The 15529-nt window shown below is 45.1% G+C and overlaps 1 long non-coding RNA gene across 2 annotated transcripts; it reads right to left on the bottom strand.

The window, feature by feature from the left end:
• Positions 1–7819: 7819 nt before the first annotated feature.
• Positions 7820–9897, bottom strand: LOC128783318 (uncharacterized). 2 transcript variants are annotated; one of them, XR_008429071.1, is made up of 3 exons: positions 8586–9897; positions 8416–8496; positions 7820–8013 (listed from the first exon to the last, which is right to left on the bottom strand). It is a non-coding gene; the product is annotated as an uncharacterized LOC128783318 (long non-coding RNA). The 2 variants fall into 2 exon arrangements; XR_008429072.1 differs by lacking the exon at positions 7820–8013 and having other exon boundaries at positions 8354–8496; positions 8586–9152; positions 9201–9897.
• Between the last annotated feature and the right edge of the window lie 5632 nt (positions 9898–15529).

Genomic DNA, 15529 nt, shown 5'->3' with positions numbered 1-15529 from the left:
ACTGACAGCCCTGAGGAGGCAAATCCCCATTCCACCTGGAAAGGATCTGTAGGATGGATAGGGGTCTGCAACTGCTTGATGAGCTGTTGCTTCAAAAATCAGCAATTGCAATGCTGACTCCTGAGAAAGACTCCAATCCCATTTCACCCCTTTCCTCAACAAGTCATAAAGGGGAACAAATGGGTCCTTCTGCTTACTAGGAAATCTATCTGGTCTTTCTACAGGAGATACAGCTGCTATCGTTTTTGGAAGGAGAATTGCTGTAGGTTTGAGTGATTCTGGAAGCCCACAAATTCAAGGGGTCGTTATCTCGGGCTTCACAGGTAATTGCATCAGGGATTCAAAGTCAGGAATTAATTTCTTTTTGAGAGTCATTTGCAGGCAAGCAGCTTTGTGCACATTTTCCAAGAGTTGGTCGGGGGTACTAATTCTAGCTATGGGATCTCCCCTTTCCAAGGGGCTTGTTCCCCCGGCCCAAAAAGCTGCACGCTGTGTCAGGGACCATGTGTCACCTTTCTCTCCTGTTGTTAAGAAGACACCATGTCCCCAGTACCCACTGGCTTCCTGTTCAGTTAATTGAATTTGATCACCACCAGTGAGGGACACCCGGAAAACATATTCTGTTTCTGATTCATGTGGAGGGTGTCCATATTCCCTTTTAAGCTTAGCTAGCTCAGTGGCAGTGTTTAGTTGTGATGGTATGTGTTTGGTTGTGATGTGAGGTTGGAGATCATCATCACTGAGATAGCTATACACTGAGATAGTTTTAATCAAGGGTCTCAAGTGATGGCAGCAATGTTCCCCACAATTACTTGCTGCTTCAAGTTCTTGATGAGGATAGATTTGTTTCATGTGAGGAGTTTCCTTCTCCTCAGGCTCTGTAGAGGAATCAGCATGATGTGATTTGTTAACATGTTCCTCTGTTAAGGCAGCTCGCAATGCATAGATCACATCTTTTGCTTCATAGAACTGTTTTTGCAAAATTTCAACTAGATTTTGAAGGGAGTCTATTATAGCATGTTCCTCACTTCTTCGCTCGAAGCCATTTTCTATAGCTGCCGTAAGACAAGCTCCCAAAACTGAGCATAAGATAGTTTTATTTTTGCCCAGTTTGAATTTTGTTTCATGTTGTAATGAACACACTCTATCAATAACATTTTCTAAGTTCAACCAATTACTCTGTGCCCATTTTTCTCCTTCCGTAGAAGGTCTGGCATTGTGTTTGGCTAGTAGTGCATAAAATTCAGCTTTAATTTCAAGGCTAAGATTGTCACTCATTTTGTGAAGGGACCAAAACCACGACAGGGAGCTACAAACTTAAGTTCCACAAAACTACACAGCCCTCGCTGTGTCGCCCTTCGCTTCCCTGGCTGGGTGAAAGGACAATAATCTGCCTGGGAGGCTCTGCTTAGTTGCTTCAAGTTGTCCCTTCCTTCCCAGACCAGATACACAACAACAACAAAACAAGTGTCCCGCCTTTTGCACTAGTGGATCCTTTGTGAATTTCCAAAGACAGTGTGGGTGCCTTTTCAGCTGCAACCCTTCTGTCTAGACAGAAATCCTGTCCGTGACGCCAATTTTAATGTCACGATCCGCTTCTTGCGGGGTGTCGTGATGGTTCTTTTCACCGATCCCAAAAGTGCAAAAAGGCAAACAACAAGGGACTATCAGTTAATCACAACAAATGCACCTTTATTAGGGGCCAAAACAGTAAATGCGATAGTGGGGATCGGAAAGGAGATAAAAGGAGAGAGAGAGAGAGAAGAGGGGTATGGGAATAGCTACCAACACAGGCGAGATCCTCAGTGGTCCGGACGATGGGGATCCGTCTGTCGTGTCGGGGGAGTCTCCGAAGTTCTGGTCGACTCGGGGCTCCAGTTATAGTCCACAGAGGAAAGAGGGGGGAGCAAGTGTAACAACGAAAGTCCATTGTAATCGCCACGCGGGAACAGGTGAGTCCACAGAAACCACCAAAGCAAGACGAATCCAATGAAGAATAAGTCCATTTGAATCACTGAAGGGAAACAGGTCATGTCATTAGTGGTCAGACCACCAATTTCCCCTCCTCCCTATAGCAGGGGTCTCAGTCTCAGTCCTTGGGAGGAGGGTTCTCATTCTTTGTTTGTCACACTGGTAACGAGGCAGATGAGGGGTCTTCAATGAAGGACCCCGGGAGTCACCCCAAAAGTTCATTTGGCTTAAGAACGGAGATTAGAAGCAGGCCGCGCATCAGGCTGTCCCGTGCTGGGTCCACGTCAGGTCTTTGCCAAGTCCTTGCCAAGTCCTTGCCAAGTTCTTGCCAGGCCTTGTTCGGAACAGCTAGCATGACGGTTCAGTGGTTGCACCTGCACTGTGTCCTGTTCTAAGCCGGAACTGCAGTGGAGGAAGGGATTCTTTCTCGTGGCAATCGGAAGGCAGAATGGAAAATGAGGGGCTTCAGACGGGCTCTTACACCACCCCGTGACTGACGATTGCCCTCGAAAGATCTTCATCAGCAGGGTTCCATGGTGTCGTCGTGGAGTCTTCAGGACTCATCAAGTGTTGGCAGCACATTCCAGGGAAAAGGGAAGAGAAAAAGGAAAGGAAAGAGAAAACAGGAAAACTAAGACAAGAATTAAATCAGCAATAGTTTGTTTAAATAATAATCAATATTAATCAATTAAACAATAAATTGATCAAATAATAAACCAGTATAATCAATATTAAGCAGTAAAGTAATAAACCTAGTATCATCGATATTACTCAGTATAATTTTATAATCAAGAAACAAAAATAATTAAAACAGTGATTAAAGCAAATCATAAAAGAAAATGATGTAAAACATATCTACCAACCCTATAATCTTCTTGTGTCTACAGTCCTGGGAACATCTATAGTGTAAAGGATGTCGGCCAAGTGGTGTGCATTAATTATAGATGTTAATTTTGTTCATCGTTTCATCATTCTCCAATTTACAATAAGCAAGATTACTGATAAAACAAAACCAATCATAACTAAAATCAGAAGAACAACAACGGGATGGCACAATTTGTTCAGGATACCGGTGGCGGTGGGTGACCACCCGAAAAGGGTATCCCACCACTTGTGCTCGGCATCACTTTCCACCCTTTCTACAACACGATGTATTTCTTGCACATCATGATGAACAGTTACCAGAGTTTTCTGTCCATTCTCCTTGATTTTTCCTAGGATCTCTATTAGATCTTGATGAAGTAATGGTTGCTTTACCAAAGTAAGGTTCATCCCAATGGGAGTAGGCAGTAGCTTGTGAATCAACATGAGATTGGATTCTAAAAGTTCATGTAAGGTAACTGGAGCTACAAAAGAAAAATCACATCCTGCAATTTTAGTAAAGTTGCAAGCACAATAATTTGAATGATTTTTAGTATCTACTACTGTACTTTCTATAAACACAGTATCACAAGCGGTTCTGAAGCAGGCACGCCCATTGCCTGTAGATACAAGGACTGTTTCAGAAGTCTCGTTAGGATGAATATCAAAATGACAGCTATTTTGTTCTGTGTCTAAACAGATATCTTGAGCTATAATTGCATTACCTTCACAGATAAACCCTAGTTGTTCTCGGATAGTACAGGACTCTAAATTGACAGTTTGCCATTTGTCATCAATTTGACGGGCCCATTCTCTATGTTCAGAAGGATAGAAAGTGGCTCCATCATGATTTAATCCTAATGCGATGCTAGGGAATATCAAATGCACTGAGGCATTACTTATGGTCAGCACAAAATGCTGTGGCTGTGTTTGTGTTAGGGTCATAGGTAAAATTCACTAAATTCCACCAGGATTGGAAATCTCTTTCAAAGTCAGTGGCACTGTCCCAGACTATTTTCCTAATCTCAGTAGGAAAAGTGCCTTCTTCACCTTCTCTTATAATTGAGGCAGCAACTGACTGCATCCATAATTGAGCCTGGATACAGCTAAGAGCTAAGGAAACATTGCTTTGTGTGGCATTAAGTGCATCAATGATCAATTTTTTATCCTTCACATTTATCTTTTCCCAATTTGGTAGAATGTTTGATAGCAAGCACTGATGTGTTCCCAAGGCCGATAAGGACGACTGCAGTGGTTGCTGTATTTTGGTCAAATCTCTAGTCGTAGAAGCCAATTTATTCATTAATACCTCTGAACTGATTCCCAATTCTGTTCCCACAACACCAGTTATGTCTCTTGGCACCCGTTTTTTAGGAGGGTTCCACTGTCGCAGCCAGGTTGTCCAAGCCTGAAAAGAGGTTTGCAAAAAGGGTGAACAAGCTGGTTGTATTTCTGAGACATTGTTTTGCATCAGCAATTTGACTTGTTTAAGAGACCATGCCGGATCAAATAATATCTGTTGTTGGCCAGTTTTCCTGATTATATATGGTCCAACTTCAAAAATTTTCGGGGTAAGCATAACTGGTGGCTGGGCTCGAGTGGTGGTAGTGGTGGTGGTATAAACCGTAGTAGATTGAGCTACAGCATTTATTATAAACTTAAAAGAAAGCCCTTTGGTGTTTTTTCCCCATAAACAAACCACTTCTGCAGTCTGTGTTAGTGTAAAATTGTGCCAACAATCCTGTACGCTTGGGTGCGTGCAGACCTTTTTGTGCTTAAAGAGATCCTTTCACTTTTTCTGCATGCTACCACAATTAGTTCAGACCACGGTCACTCAGCTGGTTTCTGGCCATGGGGTTGTGGTAGGATGCAGAAAAGTATTACCAGTTTGATCATGGATTAGGTGGTCTTCATGTCCCTCGGAGTTCTTCTGAAAAAGTAAACACAACAGAATTCTGCCGCCGAGAGGCAGAAAAGTTAGAATGATGGAATTATCCAGCATGTATTTGTCCAATGCTCTTTCCCTAGAGCACCAGAGGCTTCCCATGCATATTTATTCAGAGGGGGTTTTAGCACAAGTGCTACTAGTCCTATAGTAAGAGAGGTCCACCAGAACAGGTTGGCCAGGGTCATGAGCTGGATTATTAGGATCATTTGGTAGAGAGCATAGGAGTCAGTGTAGATGCAGACCAAAGAGGAATTCTGTGCTTCTCGTTGAAAAACACTCCAGACAGCTATCAGCTCCCCAGTGTGTGCACTACCTTCTCCCTCTGTAATCATTTGCTCACCAGAGGAAAAGTGGAGGGCTTCTGCCCTATATTTCCATACTTTTCCTTTCCCTTTAGCAGAAGCATCAGTAAACCAAGAGTTTGCTGATTGTTTGGGGCAGAAAGGAGGGGTTACTTTGATTACAGAGGCAGGTTTGTCCAAGCTCTCAGTTTCTTGGATTGGTAAAGTTTTTACAGATCCTTCTGTCATTGAGAAGAAGTTACAGTAATGTTCAACCTGAGCATACCACTTTCTCACTAAGGCCCTCTGGGCCACCCCGTCAGGAGGGGGAGTCCCACTAGTGGCTGTCTTAATAACCTTGAAGGGGCCTCTCAATACAATTGGTTGTTTTCGTGCAATTTTTTCTACTTCTAGGAAAGCTAAGATAACCATCAACAATCCTTTTTCCCAGGTAGTGTATCTTTTCTCAGCATCTTTGGAACCACGGGAGTAAAAACCAACAGGTCTTGTCAGACCCTCAGCACCCCGCTGCCATATGTGTACTGACAGCCCTGAGGAGGCAAATCCCCATTCCACCTGGAAAGGATCTGTAGGATGGATAGGGGTCTGCACTGCTTGATGAGCTGTTGCTTCAAAAATCAGCAATTGCAATGCTGACTCCTGAGAAAGACTCCAATCCCATTTCACCCCTTTCCTCAACAAGTCATAAAGGGGAACAAATGGGTCCTTCTGCTTACTAGGAAATCTATCTGGTCTTTCTACAGGAGATACAGCTGCTATCGTTTTTGGAAGGAGAATTGCTGTAGGTTTGAGTGATTCTGGAAGCCCACAAATTCAAGGGGTCGTTATCTCGGGCTTCACAGGTAATTGCATCAGGGATTCAAAGTCAGGAATTAATTTCTTTTTGAGAGTCATTTGCAGGCAAGCAGCTTTGTGCACATTTTCCAAGAGTTGGTCGGGGGTACTAATTCTAGCTATGGGATCTCCCCTTTCCAAGGGGCTTGTTCCCCCGGCCCAAAAAGCTGCACGCTGTGTCAGGGACCATGTGTCACCTTTCTCTCCTGTTGTTAAGAAGACACCATGTCCCCAGTACCCACTGGCTTCCTGTTCACTTAATTGAATTTGATCACCACCAGTGAGGGACACCCGGAAAACATATTCTGTTTCTGATTCATGTGGAGGGTGTCCATATTCCCTTTTAAGCTTAGCTAGCTCAGTGGCAGTGTTTAGTTGTGATGGTATGTGTTTGGTTGTGATGTGAGGTTGGAGATCATCATCACTGAGATAGCTATACACTGAGATAGTTTTAATCAAGGGTCTCAAGTGATGGCAGCAATGTTCCCCACAATTACTTGCTGCTTCAAGTTCTTGATGAGGATAGATTTGTTTCATGTGAGGAGTTTCCTTCTCCTCAGGCTCTGTAGAGGAATCAGCATGATGTGATTTGTTAACATGTTCCTCTGTTAAGGCAGCTCGCAATGCATAGATCACATCTTTTGCTTCATAGAACTGTTTTTGCAAAATTTCAACTAGATTTTGAAGGGAGTCTATTATAGCATGTTCCTCACTTCTTCGCTCGAAGCCATTTTCTATAGCTGCCGTAAGACAAGCTCCCAAAACTGAGCATAAGATAGTTTTATTTTTGCCCAGTTTGAATTTTGTTTCATGTTGTAATGAACACACTCTATCAATAACATTTTCTAAGTTCAACCAATTACTCTGTGCCCATTTTTCTCCTTCCGTAGAAGGTCTGGCATTGTGTTTGGCTAGTAGTGCATAAAATTCAGCTTTAATTTCAAGGCTAAGATTGTCACTCATTTTGTGAAGGGACCAAAACCACGACAGGGAGCTACAAACTTAAGTTCCACAAAACTACACAGCCCTCGCTGTGTCGCCCTTCGCTTCCCTGGCTGGGTGAAAGGACAATAATCTGCCTGGGAGGCTCTGCTTAGTTGCTTCAAGTTGTCCCTTCCTTCCCAGACCAGATACACAACAACAACAAAACAACAAAACACTAGTGCCTTTTGCACTAGTGGATCCTTTGTGAATTTCCAAAGACAGTGTGGGTGCCTTTTCAGCTGCAACCCTTCTGTCTAGACAGAAATCCTGTCCGTGACGCCAATTTTAATGTCACGATCCGCTTCTTGCGGGGTGTCGTGATGGTTCTTTTCACCGATCCCAAAAGTGCAAAAGGGCAAACAACAAGGGACTATCAGTTAATCACAACAAATGCACCTTTATTAGGGGCCAAACCAGTAAATGCGATAGTGGGGATCGGAAAGGAGATAAAAGGAGAGAGAGAGAGAGAGAAGAGGGGTATGGGAATAGCTACCAACACAGGCGAGATCCTCAGTGCTCTTCAATGAAGGACCCCGGGAGTCACCCCAAAAGGTCATTTGGCTTAAGAACGGAGATTAGAAGCAGGCCGCGCATCAGGCTGTCCCGTGCTGGGTCCACGTCAGGTCTTTGCCAAGTCCTTGCCAAGTCCTTGCCAAGTTCTTGCCAGGCCTTGTTCGGAACAGCTAGCATGACGGTTCAGTGGTTGCACCTGCACTGTGTCCTGTTCTAAGCCGGAACTGCAGTGGAGGAAGGGATTCTTTCTCGTGGCAATCGGAAGGCAGAACGGAAAATGAGGGGCTTCAGACGGGCTCTTACACCACCTTGGAAATTCTTGTTGCTCCCCAGAGGCTCCGAGATGCAGAGAACACGGTGGCAGCTGCTGAAAAGAAGGGCAACTGTGAGTTGGTCAAGAAGCAAGAACCTAGGCAGCTGACTGTGCTTGGCAAGGAGCAGCTGCTGGATTCTTGCAATTGCCTTCAGTGCGCACAGAAGCCCGCTGCTGTGCTGCTTCGTGTTTCGCCTTCAGTCAATTGCACACTGCTGAAGCTGAGGCAGGCTGTTCAGCTTTGCTGCTTTTCAGCATCTCAGCTGCTCTTCTGCTTTGTGACAGCTCTCGAGGTGAAACAGAGATTTTTAGAGTTAGGTTAACAAAATGAATTAAGCATTTATAATTTAGCTTGTAGAGTTATCTGTTGAATTTTCAACCTTTTACTTAAGAAACCTCTGCCTAATACAAAGGGCAAAGGAAAATGCAAATTTCTGAAGCTTCTTGCATAAAGAACAATACCAGAAGAAGCAAAGAACCCAGATAAAGAAGCTCCTCTGTCTCCAAGCCTATCAAGACTGACAGACGTACTCAGATAAGCACCAAAGGACCAAAAGCGCACGCGCAGAGAGGAAAAGTTCAAAAGTTCAATCATGAGGAAGACCACAATCTTCAGCCTCAGGACCACCAAGAGACCCCCGTACGACCACCACAGCAAACCACGCATGCCCAGAAGGGCGTGGACTTACTTAGCATGAGAAGCGAGGACAGGCGGGGCCAGGGGTTGAATACGCATGAAAAAGTCGTGCAGTGTATTGCATATGGAACGTCTTTAAGAATAAAAGTGTGGGTCAGACTGAGGCTCGGGGCACAAGTTTTGGAGAGCTATCTCACTTGTGCCGGGCGCTGACGTACATACCCACTTCATAACTACCCCAGGTTATGGAGTCTATTGATTTATTCCGCGTATCGTTTCAGTTGGCGACCACGAAGGGACTGCTCTGCTCACCCGCAGGTCCGGTTGGGAGCAGACACCCTCAGGCGCCACGGGGCTTTTCCCCGGAGGGACTCTGCGCCTCGGCTGTACACTGCGAGGAGCATACCACGGCCCGTCGACTAGCGGATGAAAGCGGTATGTATTAATTTATTTTCTTAAGGTTGGCACTGATAAGTCGCAAAAAGATGTTTTTGCGCGCAGGTTTGCCTAGGGGCTTGCAAGCAGACCGCCATCGGGGGAGAGGCCGGCGGCGGGAGGACCTCCCCAGCTGATAGCGCGGCTCGGGGAGGGCGAAATCGCGATTTCAGTGTGTGGTGTGTGTCCCGATTGCAGTGTAGTGTGTCTGTTACGTCCGGACGTGCGTGCTTGTGCGTGTGTGTGTATGTGTGAGTGGAACGGTGATGCGCGGTGCGGCGTTGCTAAGATAGAGAGACGCGGCGCGGCAGTGCTAGAGAGCGCATGCGCAGGGCAGCTCTCAGCCCACACTACCTGCTAGTGCGGGTAGTGCGCATGCGCGGGGCAGCTCAGCCACACTACCTGCTAGTGCGGGTAGTGCGCATGCTCGGGGCGGCTAGCAGCCACTCTACCTGATCGAGCGGGTGGGGCGCATGCGCAGGGCAGCTCTCAGCCACACTACCTGATAGTGCGGGTAGTGCGCACTCTACCTGATAGAGCGGGTGGTGCGCATGCGTGGCACGGGCTGTCCCTGGCGAGCGAGGGGAGCGCGGCGCGGGGCTTAAGTCGGGGCTTGCAAAGGTGCTTTAGGCGCAGCCCAGCTGATAGCGCAGCGGGCGCGCGGGCACAAGCCGCGGTTTGAGGAGCTGCTTTGAACGCCGCTAGCTGATAGCGCAGCTAGTGGGAGCGTGGTACAAGCTAGGAGTTACAAGCACCGCTTACAAGCATCGCTAGTTGGTAAAAAGCTTGCAAAAGTAGCCAGCGAGCCCGGCTGGGCTAAGAGTTAAGTGTTTGTTATACAATAGCACTTGCCTTCAGTGTGAAAAGCTGTCACTGGTGTAGGAGGAGGGGTTGGGGAAGGCAGTCTAGGGTTGCCATGGGAAACAGCAGTTGTATGAGTTCTCCACCCCCTTTTGTAAGAGAATTGTACCCTCCCCCTGTCTTGTCAGTTATTGTTCAAGTCTGCCCCTTAGCCTAGAATCTTCTCTGTTCCACGTTTTCCCTTTAGTTCTTCCACCAAGAACACTCCTTTCCCTTTTCCCCACTGGTTAATGTTATATTTCCCTCCCTTTAGCCTTCTCCCTGTGATAAATTGAGGCGAATAATTTGATTCAGCCTTTAAGGTCAATTAGAATTTTATTAATTACAGCAAGCAGTAGTGTGATAAATTGAGGTGAATAATTTGATTCAGCCTTTTTAAGGTCAATTAGAATTTTATTAATTACAGCAAGCAGTAGCAAGCAAAACAGCGCTGGGTGGGTAGGGGTCTCCTAACCGCCCCTCCTGCAGTGTCCCACACTGCAGTGCCCCACACCCCACCCCCCTTATTCAGTCTCTTTTATAGTTTCTTGGAGGTTTCTTCATTCGCGTCTCTTGCGATAGCGGTGGGCGTAGCTTGAGCATCCCTCTGCATCGTGTCTGCGTTGTGTCGAGGCAGGTGATCGTTGGTTTCACAATCGGTTCCGGACAGTGATGGGCGTACCCGGAGCACTCCTACGTTGTCTAGTCCGGTGGCCGTTGCCTGGTGGTCGCTGATTTCATAATCAGCTCCGGCCATCCCCCAACATCCTTAGCCTGTGTCTGCAAGAGAAGCTAAGAAAAGCTCCCTAAATGGTGATTAATCATACTTGCGGTCTTGCGTTTTGCAATATGTCTATAGCCTTGCAATATGCCTATAGCCTTGCGGTTTGTAGCAGTTGCTTCTTTATTGTCCTTTTTTTAGTAAAACCCACAAGTTGCTGTTTCCCAACTTCACAGATGCTTCCCCTATCTCCTAACAAGCAAGCTAGTCCCTCATACTTTAATTTTATTTTTCCTCCTTTAATATTCCAATTCCTTTGATGAACAAACAAGTTACCACAGTTTATCACAATCCCCCATTTTCTCTTTTACCATTTCGTTCATCAAATCGCTTTGCTGTTTCGTAGGCTAGAAGTAAAGTGTTTAGCATTGTCCTGACTAGAAACACCACTAGGACAGAGCAATAGAAAACTAATAATTCGCCAATAAGGGTGGAGTCCTAGCCTTGATTTTGTTTTGTAATATCCTGTTTTCCCCTTTTTGGCTTGCTGCTCCCTTGGTGTTTCGGAGGCACTTAGACTGGTCCTTTGAGGGATCCTAGTACTCGGCTGGCAATAGTTGGAGCATTTCAGCATTGTTCCACTTAGAGGGGGCTTGGCCTTTTCCTCTCTGCCTCGCTCGCCGACTCGGGTGCTTCGAGCCGCGAGGTAAACCATCTTCTCGGCAGCAGCAGTACTCGCCTGAGCGTCCCCTTTTCCGCTCCTGCCTAGCCTTGTACTGTTCCCAGTTCTTATCTTTGACCAGAAGTGGGTTGCAAGGAATCCCCTTCAGTTCCTTTCGACAACACCCTTTTATTATCTGAGCAGCAAATGGAGTGGGCTCGTTAGTATGAAAACAAAATACTCAGGCTATACTCCCTTGGTAAATATTTCCCACCACTCAGATCCAAAACTGACCCACCGATTTTCCAATTCTCCTATCCTTAGCACAGTTTCAGTTAGTTTTCGCTGAGTTTTATAGCACTCAGTACAAACCCCAATTGGTGGTCTTCCCCTCTGGCAATGGACCCACCACCGTTCTTGGCAAATTTTACATATAAAGCACACAAAAGGATAACAATCTCCACAACCTTCCTTGTTACAAATCACTATATAGTCTTTACTAGTTTGTAATTGTATCCCTTTGCTTCCCCTTATGGTTGATTTGGATGATGTCCACAGAGTTCATTAGTTTTTCTTAAGAGTCACTTTCAAGTTCCCAGGCTGGCTAGTCACTCTCCACTGGTTATTTGTGGCAACCGGGCCTTTCACTCGGCTGGCGTGAGTCCACCCCTTTTCGGCCGTCTTGACTGCCGTTTCTGTGATACTTGATCTCCTGGTTTTATCTTATGGATTGGTGGTCTCTGTGCCAACACTTCTTTCTTCCTCAATTCCTGCCTTCTGCTCATAATTTGGGTGATGTAAAATTTAATATGAGAATCTTTTTGGCAGGGGTGATCTTTGGGCATTCTAAATAACATTTCAAATGGAGAGATTCCCACATTAGTTTGGGGTTGAGTTGGAATGTTCAATAAGGCAAGAGGTAGACACTTAACCCATGACATTTTTGTTTCCAGCATTAACTTTGTGAGTTTTTTTTTTTGTTTTTTTTTTTTTTTGTGTGTGTGTGTGTGTGTTTTTTTTGTTTTGGTGGGGTTTTTTTTTGTTTTGTTTTTTTTTTTTTTTTTTGTTTTTTATTTTTTCTCCATTCATCCTTTCCACCCTCCCGAGCTCTGTGGATGCTATGGGATGTGATATTTCCATTGAGTTCCCAAATCTATCAGGACATCTTTTGCAATTTTAGAGGTGAAATGGGGTCCCCGGTCTGAGTCTAAACACTCAATTAATCCATACCGGGGGATAATTTGCTCTAATAATACTTTTACCACAGTGTTCGAAGTAGCTCGGGCCGTAGGATAAGCTTCCACGTAATGGGTTAAGTGGTCTACCAGTACCAATAAATATTTATACCTCCCCACTTTTGGTAATTCTGTAAAATCTATTTGTATATGTGAAAAGGGTCGTTGTACCAGTTCCCTTCTGCCCATTGGTATTTCTCTTAATTGTTGTTTATTTATTCTTTGACAGGTTAAACATTGTTGGGTTACCTGTTTTGCAAGATTATAGACCCCTATACACATATATTTAATTGCAAATTGGTCAACCAGGCCTTGAGTTCCCCAGTGGGTTTTCTCATGGATTGCTTGCAGGAGCCTCATTGCCATTCCTTTTGGGAGTACCTCCCGCCTGTCCGGTAGTATCCACTTGCCTCCCTCTTTTTCCTTCACCCCCATTTGGTTTAGTTTTTTGTTTTTCCTGTACCGTGAAGGCTAACACATGGTTAATGGGTCCATGGAACCGGCAATGTTTCTCTTGGGGGTCTTCACAGGCACACTCATGATTAATGAGTCCGTGGCACCATCAATGTTCCTTTTGGGGGTTATCACAGGCACACTGTATCGAATCAATTCCGTATGCATCCCAACAAGCCCAACATGGTTCTTCCTCTAAGTCAGCTCCACAAGTGGAGCAATTTTCCCTTTGTGCGACCCCCCCCTTATATGGTTTTAAACTCATTAGAGCTGCCTTTTTCGCCTCCTGGTCGGCTAAGTTATTTCCCTGTACTGAGTTTCCCATCCCCACTTGATGTCCTTTTACATGAACAATAGCTATTCTTTCCGGACCTCTCAAGGCCTGGAGCACTTTCCGAATTAATTCCCCATGTATCAACCCCTTTCCCTGTGAATTGATAAGTCCCCTTTCTTCCCAGATTTTACCAAATGTATGAACCACCCCATAAGCATATTTTGAATCAGTAGAAATGGTCCCAGCCTTTCCTCTTAGCAGTTCTAAAGCTCTGAGCACTGCATACAATTCACATGCTTGTGCTGACCAGCTGGGACTAAGAGGACCAGATTCTATTTTCTTAAGAATCTTCCCATCCACAATAGCATACCCAGATTTCCTTTTCCCTTCAAGGACCCGAGAGGATCCATCTACATAATATCGATATCCTTCTTCTAATTCCTCCTCTTTGAGGTCTGGTCTTATTTTTGTTTGTTCCTCTATTTGCAAAAGACAATGATGAGTTAGTCCCACAACTGGTTCCCCATATAGAAACTGGGCTGGATTTTGTAAGCTTGTGGTTTCAATACTTAACCTAGGAGAAGAAATTAGGATGCCTTCATACTTTAGGAGGCTGGCATCTGTTATCCATTTATCCGCTTTTTGTTGTAGTACTCCACGGATGTTATGAGGAGATAGAACCTTCAGTTCACTCCCAAAAGTTATCTTTCCTGCTTCTTCTACCAAAAGGGCAGCAGCCACTATCGATTGCAAACAGGCAGGCCACCCTCGACTAACAGGGTCGAGAAGCTTTGAAAGATATGCCACTGGTTTCTTTCCGCCAGCCCATTCCTGGGCTAACACCCCGTATGCCACCCCTTCATTGACATTAATGAATAAAAAGAATGGTCTTTTTAGATCCGGGAGGCTGAGAACCGGGGCATTGACCAATTCAGTTTTCAATGATTTTAACCGGGTCTCATCCTCAGAGCTCCACTTTAATAGCCCATCTGTTGTTAATTTTTCATACAGAAATTTAACTTTCCCACTAAAATTTTCAATCCATTGTCTGCAATACCCAAAAAGTCCCAGTAACTGTCGAACCTGCCTTTTAGTTTTTGGAGCTTCCAGGGAAAGTATTCCTTGGACTCTATCAGTATCCAATTTCTTAGTCCCCTGAGTCAGCCAGTGTCCGAGGTACTTAACTTCCTCTTCCACGAATTGTAATTTCGACTTTGAAACTTTGAGTCCCTTAAGGCTTAAATAATTTAGGAGTTTTATAGTTTCTTCCCTTACTTTTTCTTCTTCTTTCCCTGCAATTAATAAATCATCTACGTATTGTAGAAGCACAATCCCCTCCCCTGTGAATATTCTGCCAATATTTGTTCCAGAGCTTGCCCAAACAAATTTGGGGATTCTGTAAACCCCTGGGGAAGGACTGTCCACCTCAATTGTTGTTTTCTATGTGTATCCGGGTCTTCCCATTCAAAAGCAAAATAATCTCTAGAAGTTTCCTTAAGGGGACAGGCCCAAAAAGCATCTTTAAGATCTATTACACTATACCACTGGTTTTCTGGGCCAAGTTGGCTTAAAACAGTATGTGGATTGGCTACGACCGGGAATCTCTCAACTGTTCTTTTATTGATTTCCCGCAAGTCATGCACCAATCTGTAACTGCCATTCGGTTTCTTTACCGGCAGAATGGGGGTATTGAAAGGGGACATGCAGGGTTCTAAAAGTCCCTTTTCCAAAAGTCTCTTTATTTCTGTTTTTAGTCCTTCCCTCCCCTCTTTGGGTATGGGATATTGCCGAATCCTGACAGGGATTTCTGGGTTCCTGATAGTTACCTCAAAGGGTTCAACATTTGATTTCCCCACACTGTCGGGGGTATACCAAACTTCTGGGTTAATCTTTTTCTCGTCTTCAGCCCGGAGAGGATATAGTTTCACTGTTAGTTCTCCCTTTTTTGCCTCTATCCCTATCCCCAACTCGACCATCAAATCTCTCCCTAATAGATTATAATCTGCTTCTGGAACTAGTAAAAATGACACAATTCCTAATTTAGAATCACTTTCTAAGAGTACATCCTTAATTACAGGTACTCCAAAGGGTTCCCCTTTGGCCCCAATCACCTGTATTATTTCAGGTGAAACCTTACACCCTTGGGGAAGGGTCAGGACGGTTGATCTCTCCGCCCCTGAGTCCACAAGGAACTCATATTCTTGTTTTTAATTTTACCAGGGGCTCTGTTCTTTCTCTTGTCCCCAGTAGATAGAGCCCCCGACCCCCTTAATCTTCTTTGAACTGTTCCTCATCAGCAATCTTCTGCCGACACTCTCTCCTCATGTGTCCCTTCTTCCCACAATAGAAACAGACAATGCTCTCTCCACCTCTTGACTTCCCTTCAAACCAACTCTCGACTTCCCTTCAAACCATCTTCGCTGGACGTCAGTCCGACCTCTGGACTGGCCTCCAGTTCCCCCCACCCCGGGGACTCTGCTGTCCCCCCCCACTGCTGCTAACACGATTCCAGACTGCTTTTTAAAACTCTCATCCTCTCTCCCAACA

This window comes from Vidua chalybeata, unplaced genomic scaffold, assembly GCF_026979565.1.
Source record: "Vidua chalybeata isolate OUT-0048 unplaced genomic scaffold, bVidCha1 merged haplotype scaffold_184_ctg1, whole genome shotgun sequence".
In the NCBI taxonomy this organism is placed as follows: Eukaryota; Metazoa; Chordata; class Aves; order Passeriformes; family Viduidae; genus Vidua; species Vidua chalybeata.
This window is presented reverse-complemented; position numbering and strand designations above follow the sequence as displayed.